Source organism: Hyla sarda, chromosome 12 (genome assembly GCF_029499605.1).
Source record: "Hyla sarda isolate aHylSar1 chromosome 12, aHylSar1.hap1, whole genome shotgun sequence".
Taxonomy (NCBI): Eukaryota; Metazoa; Chordata; class Amphibia; order Anura; family Hylidae; genus Hyla; species Hyla sarda.
In genome coordinates this window covers 68,912,512-68,919,668 of record NC_079200.1, presented here as the reverse complement: position 1 = coordinate 68,919,668, position 7,157 = coordinate 68,912,512, and positions in this window count along the sequence as shown.

Here is a 7,157-nt window from a genome sequence, read left to right as displayed (position 1 = left end):
GAATCACTGTAACTTCCCTCATCTCTAAAGACTAACCCCTAAGGGTGGAATTTCACTTGTTTTTTGGGGGGGAAAATGCCAAGAAAAATGCCAGTTCTGACGCATGACCTTTTTTCGGCCAAAAAACGCTACGGCGAGATGTTAGCTGTAAATCAATGAGAAATCGCAAAATTCTTATTTTACTTGGCGTTTTTCACTTTGGCATTTTTTTTTATCCTTTTGGCGTTTTTTCACTCTTTTCTTGCATTTTTGAAATTGTTGGTAATCGCAGCATGTTGAGCCACTGGCATTTTTTTTGTCAAAATCATAGCGTTTTTCTCCCATAGAAGTCTATGGGAGTGAAAAAAACGCCAAGAAAAACGATATGTGGGTTTTAACTTTGGTGTTTTGCAGGCGGTTTTTATTCTTTTTTTGACTTTAGCTATCCAAAAAAGTGACGGAGATACCTTTTTTAAATAAAATTTCGTAGGGTACCATTAAAACAATTTAAAAAAAATACAGTAGTGAAGGAAAAAATTGTATCTAACAAACTGTATCTTTTTTATAACAACATTTTTATTACTTTTTAAACAGGGATCAATTTATGTGGGCGGGTGGGGACCTAAAAATGTAGCCGACAGTAATAAAAATGTAGTGTGCGTGTGTTTTTCACTTTTTTTTTATTTATTTTTTACATTTTTTTAGGTAGTACTACTACTCCCAGCATGGAACACACTGTTCCATGCTGGGAGTAGTAGTACCTGTACTAATTGACAGATCGCCCGTTGCGATCCTCCTGTATAATGTATAGATGCGGTAGATACTCTTCTATGGTCCCCTGCACTGACCTATTCATATTTCCCGCAGAGAGTTGTGATTGGCCAGATGGTTCCAGCCAATCACAGCTCTCTGTGAGATATATGAAAATGTGTATATATATATGGCCGTGCAGTGGACCATAGAAGAGCACCTGCCGCATCTATACATTATACAGGAGGATCACAGCGGGTGTCAGTAGTGATACCGCTGTGATCTTTCCTTAACTGCTGGTACTACTACTCCCAACATGGAGTACACTCTGCTCCATGCTGGGAGCTGTAGTACCTGCATTAATAGACAGATCGCAGCTGGTGTCAGAAGTTACACTCGCTGCGATCTGTCTATTAATGCAAGTACTACAGCTCCCAGCATGGAGCAGAGCGTGCAGAGAGAGAGATATAGAGAGAGAGAAGGAGATAGAGATATGCTGTATGTACAGTATCACACTTAAGTGAGTCCACCCCTCACAATTTTGTAGATATTTTCTTGTATCTTTCTTCGCACGCATTTCTGGTAACAGTTGAGGTCCCCCCTTGCTGACTGGACCAGAGGATCGCAGCATAAATTCATTGCGCAGTTTACACATTGTAGTTGCAAGCAGATTTTCGCCTCCCCCCTTACTTTTCTCTTGGCCCCCTTGTATGGTGCACCACAAGCACCATTCTTGTACACAGCAACACATGAATAAAGTTCGCTTTCTGGGGGGAGTACACTTTCACTAGTGGCAATGGTAGGCACACACCCGAATCCTGTTCTTGATGCCAAAAAGGCTTTGTGGTAGCCTTTGGGAGGTGTATGGTAGTGGTGGTATGGTATAAGTATATAAGGGGTTAATGTTAACCCTAGAGTTCGTGACGCCAGGCTGAGGGCTGGTATGCTGAATCAATGTTCCAGCCTATCGCCACCCTTCCCAGTAACGATAGGTGCATGAAATAACTGAAGGTCCACAAGGAGATTTGAACTTTGATAACTTTTACTGAAGTGCTTGCAATATTCACGGCACAGCAACAGTCTCATGCAAACAGTCTTTAGGTTGCTTAGTGACAGGCAGTAGTTGTGGACATTGAGCTAGACATACAGTCTCTGAATTTAGGAAGAGATTTGCAGATCCGTACGGATTTAGGGGAGTTATTAGGTCCGGTGATGCTGCAGAGTGTTTGGGAAGTGATACACTCTATAATTAGATCAGCAACCTGGGAACAAGAGAGCGAGAAGATGGCCGCCGCTTCCTTATATGGACAGGGGGCGTGGCGAATCTGATTCACCATTCACCATTACATGGTGTGATGGAATTGCTTACGTCATAAGGCCTCCAAAGGTCCTTAAGCCTAATATCATAGAGTCCACCTCGTCACATGACCCGCAGGTCCTGCAACGCCACTGGAAACAAGTAATTAACCGTTTATCTACACATATCATTCTATTTACATTAACCTATGAATAAATTACTGATTATAAACTAGAACAGAGGCGACTAGGGGTAGACTTGCTGACAGGGATCCCTACATCCTAGGGACTCTGGCTATGGGGACCCATACATAAATAAGTACCGTATATAATGCGGTACTGGGACACCACAATGTATCTTAGCCTACTCCTCATAAAATACTGCTCCAGCTGTCTCAGGTGTCTTCTCCAGACTGCAGGTATCTCGGCCCACTCCTCATAAGATACTGCTCCAGGTGTCTCAGGTGGGAAGGTGTCTTCTCCAGACTGCAGGTATCTTGGCCCACTCCTCATAAGATCCTGCTCCAGATGTCTCAGGTGTGAAGGTGTCTTCTCCAGACTGCAGATATCTTGGCCCACTCCTCATAAGATACTGCTCCAGCTGTCTCAGGTGGGAAGGTGTCTTCTCCAGACTACAGGTATCTTGGCCTTTCCTCATAAGATACTGCTCCAGCTGTCTCAGGTGGGAAGGTGTCTTCTCCAGACTGCAGGTATCTTGGCCCACTCCTCATAAGATACTGCTCCAGAGGTCTCAGGTGTGAAGGTGTCTTCTCTAGACTGCAGGTATCTTGGTCCACTCCTCATAAGATACTGCTCTAGTACATTATTATTTGTGGAAATTTCAAGATATTTCAGGAAGCATTGTGGACGATTGTAGAGGAAAAGTTGCTGAATTGCTCATAGAAACCAATGAGATTGCTTAATTTTTAGAGGCCTTTATAAACATGAAAGAAGCAATCTGATTGGTCCCCATGGGCAACTGCTCCACTTTCCTCTGAACACGTTTGGTAATGGGGACTTCATTCACTTCCTGGTCAGTCCAGGTTTTCACTTTGACACAAGTCAGCCCAGGTGCTGAATCAGATTTTTATTGGGCTTACAATAACTCAGTCTGCTGTGAGAAAACTGGAGCTCTACTAGTAGCTAAAATCTTGCAGTTTGCAGTCTCTAAGAGAAACCATCCAAGTGTCACTTCCACAAACTTCAAGTCCATTACTTGGGACACGTTGTCAGTGCAGAGGGAGTTCAGCCAAATCCTGAAAAGTTTGATGTTGTCAAGAACTGGCCTACCCTGCGCATCGTGAAGGATGTCAGGAGCTTCCTGGGATTCGCCGACTACCGCCGCTGAGATCGGAGCCCCCACAGAAGAAAAGAAGCCCCCCATAGATCAGGGAAAGAATACAGCCCAGGGAAAGGTAGGGGAAAAAGTAAAAATAAGTAAAAAGAAATCCCCCCCCCCCCCTGACCCCCTAATAGGTCCCCAAGGGTCTGCCGCAACTTTTCAGTGAGACCCGGGCCCTATTAGGGGTTCAGGGCGCTGAATTTGGCCCCCCTTTTTTTCTGGCCGCAGCGCTTTTTTCCCCCCCATACAGTTTATAGTTACACCAATCACACACAGTACATTTGGCCAGGTCCAATGAATGGCGGGCCATTGATGCAGCAGAGATGAGGACATTTTGGGGCCTCTTGCTGCATATGAGCCTGGTCAAAAAGCCTAGTGTCAGGCACTACTGGAGCGGGAACATCCTATACAAGACCCCCCTTTACAGTATGGCCATAACACGGAAGCAGTTTGAGGCCATTCGGAAATGCCTACATTATGCAGATAATGCGGCATGTCCACCCCGAAGTGATCCTGCCTATGACTGGCTTTACAAAGTGAGGCCGGTCATCGATCCCTTTGGGGCCATTTTTTGGAGGCCTACGTACCACTCGGTTGATGAGTCTCTTATCAGTTTTAAGGGGAGACTCATCTTCCGCCAGTATATTCCCTCGAAGCAGGCGTGATATGGCGTGAAGCTCTATAAACTTTGTGAGAGTACCTCCGGGTACACTTACAAGTTTACAGTGTATGAGGGACAAGATTCCCGTATTGAACCCCCAGATTGTTCCCCCACTCTGGGTGTTAGCGGGAAACTCGTTTGGGAGCTTGTGCACCCATTGCTGGATAAGGGTTACCACGTGTACGTGGACAACTTTTATACCAGCATCCCTCTCTTCACATCCCTTGCCGCCAGATCGACGTCTGCTTGTGGGACCGTGCGGAAAAGCCAGAGAGGCCTCCCTCTAAATTTGATCCAGACACCTATTCCCAAGGGTGAGTCCCGTGCACTTACCCATGAAAACCTGTTGTTGGTGAAGTATAAGGATAAGAGGGATGTCCTTATGCTGACCACTATTCATGGTAACGGCAGCTCACCTGTCCCTGTGCGAGGTACCACAACACCGGTCCTCAAACCCGATTGTATTCTGGACTACAATCGGTGTATGGGGGTGCGCAAAACACCGGTATGGTACAAAAAAGTTGCGGTCTACTTGGTACAGGTTGCCATGTACAACACTTTTGTACTGTCCCAGCACGCTGGCAACACAGGGACAGTCCTCCAGTTCCAAGAAGAAGTCCTAAAGGTCCTGATCTTTGGCGACCGGGAAAGAGCAGGCCGGAGATCCGAAGGAACTGAAGTTATATGTGCCACGATCGTCCCAGGCCAACACTTTCCAGGTGAAGTCCCCCACACTGGCAAGAAGGGACGAACCCAGAAAAGAGGCAGAGTGTGTTACAAGAGGGGGATACGGAAGGATACAACCTATCAATGTGACACTTGCCCCATCATCCTGGCCTCTGCATTAAGGATTGCTTCAGGGAGTATCACACTTCCATGGAGTACTAAATTTTCCCTTCTCATTTAAATTTTCCATAATTTGACCACAATGTACCAAGTCCAGAGTACATTCCAAGTTTTAACCCCATAAACCACTAAATTGCCCAAAATAATGTTTCATCTGAAAAAAACAAAAAAACAAAACAAAACTGATAAGACCTCTGGGGGTATTTAAAAAAAAAAGGGTCATGGGTCACTGAGTCACTATCATCGGGCACATTTTATGTTGCCTCAAATGCGCAGCGCTCTCTCTCCACCTGAGTGGGGTGCGCATTTGAGGCAACAGGTTAAGGACGGCCACCCACATCACATTTCCAGAATGATGATTCAGAGTATAGGGTTTGGGGCGGGCATATTTTTTAGTTTTGGCTATGCTCTGGGTCATCATTCTGGGAACATAATTTATAATTTTATGTCCCACTGTACCCCATTTTAGTTATTTAGTGTACCCCAGTTATTTACCCCATGTAATGCCCCTTGAGGGGGGGGGGTCCCACTGTTCTGGCTCCATAGGAGAAAGCCAAAGCTCAAGGACCCTGACTGATCTCCGGCACCTCTGAGACCAGTGTGCATGCTGTTTACGCCAAGATTTGAGGTATGTCCTTACTCCAAAGAAATGTATTTACAAATTTACAATGACATTTTCTCCTTTTACCACTTGTGAAAATGAAAAATTTGGGGTAACCCCAGCATTTTAGTGTAAAAAAATCCAATTTTTCATTTTCACATCCCATTTCATGAATATTTATCAAACACCTGTGGGGTGTTATGGCTCACTGTACCCCTTGTTATGTTCCTTGAGGGGTGTAGTTTCTAAAATAGTATGTCATGTGTTTTTTTGTTTTTTTTTGCTGTCCTGGAACCACAGGGGCTTCCTAAATGCGATATGCCCCCCCCCCCATTTCAGCAAAATTTGCAAATGTGACTCCTTTTCTTCTGAGCATTGTAGTGTGCCCGCAGTGCACTTGACGTCCACACATGGGGTATTTCCATACTCAGAAAAGATGGGGTTACACATTTTGGGGGGCATTTCTCTTATTACCCCTTGTAAAAATGTAAAATTTTGGGAAAAGCCAGCATTTTAGTGGAAAATAAGAATAAAAAAATCAATTACACATCCAAAGTCGTCAAACACCTGGGGGGTGTTAAGGCTCACTGTACCCCTTGTTACGTTCCTTGAGGGGGTGTAGTTTCCAAAATAGTATGCCATCTGTTTTTTTTTTTACTGTCCTGGCACCATAGAAGCTTCCTAAATGCGATATGCCCCCCCATTTCAGCAACATTTGCAAATGTGACTCCTTTTCTTGTGAGCATTGTAGTGTACCAGCAGAGCACTTGACGTCCACACATGGGGTATTTCCATACTCAGAAGAAATGGGATTACAAATTTTGGGGGGCATTTTCTCCAATTACCCCTTGTAAAAATGTAAAATTTGGCGGAAAACCAGCATTTTTGTGAAAAAAAAAATCATTTACACATCTAACTTTAACGAAAAGTCGTCAAACACCTGTGGGGTGTTAAGGCTCACTGTACCCCTTGTTACGAGGGGTGTAGTTTCCAAAATAGTATGCAATGTGTTTTTTCTTTTCGCTGTCCTGGCACCATAGGGACTTCCTAAATGGGACATGCCCCAAAAAAAACATTTCAGTTAAATTTACTTTGGAAAAGCCAAATGTGACTCCTTCTCTTCTGAGCATTGTAGTGCGCCAGCAGAGCACATGACGTTCACACATGAGGTATTTCCATACTCAGAAGAGATGGGGTTACAAATTTTGGGGGTCATTTTCTCCAATTACCCCTTGTAAAAATGCTAAATTTTTGGGGAAAACCAGCATTTTAGGGAAAAAAAAATCATTTACACATCACACTTTAACGAAAAGTCGTCAAACACCTATGGGGTGTTAAGGCTCACTGTACCCCTTGTTACGTTCCTTGAGGGGGTGTAGTTTCCAAAATAGTATGCCATGTGTTTTTTTTTTGCTGTCCTGGCACCATAGGGACTTCCTAAATGTTACATGCTCCCAAAAAAACATTTCAGCAAAATTTACTTTGCACAAGCCAAATATGACTCCTTCTCTTCTGAGCATTGTAGTGGGCCAGCAGAGCACTTGACGTCCACACATGAGGTATTTCCATACTTAGAAGAGATGGGGTTACAAATTTTGGGGGTCATTTTCTCCAATTACCCCTTGTAAAAATGTAAAATTTGGGGGAAAACCAGCATTTTAGTGGAAAAAAAATCATTTACA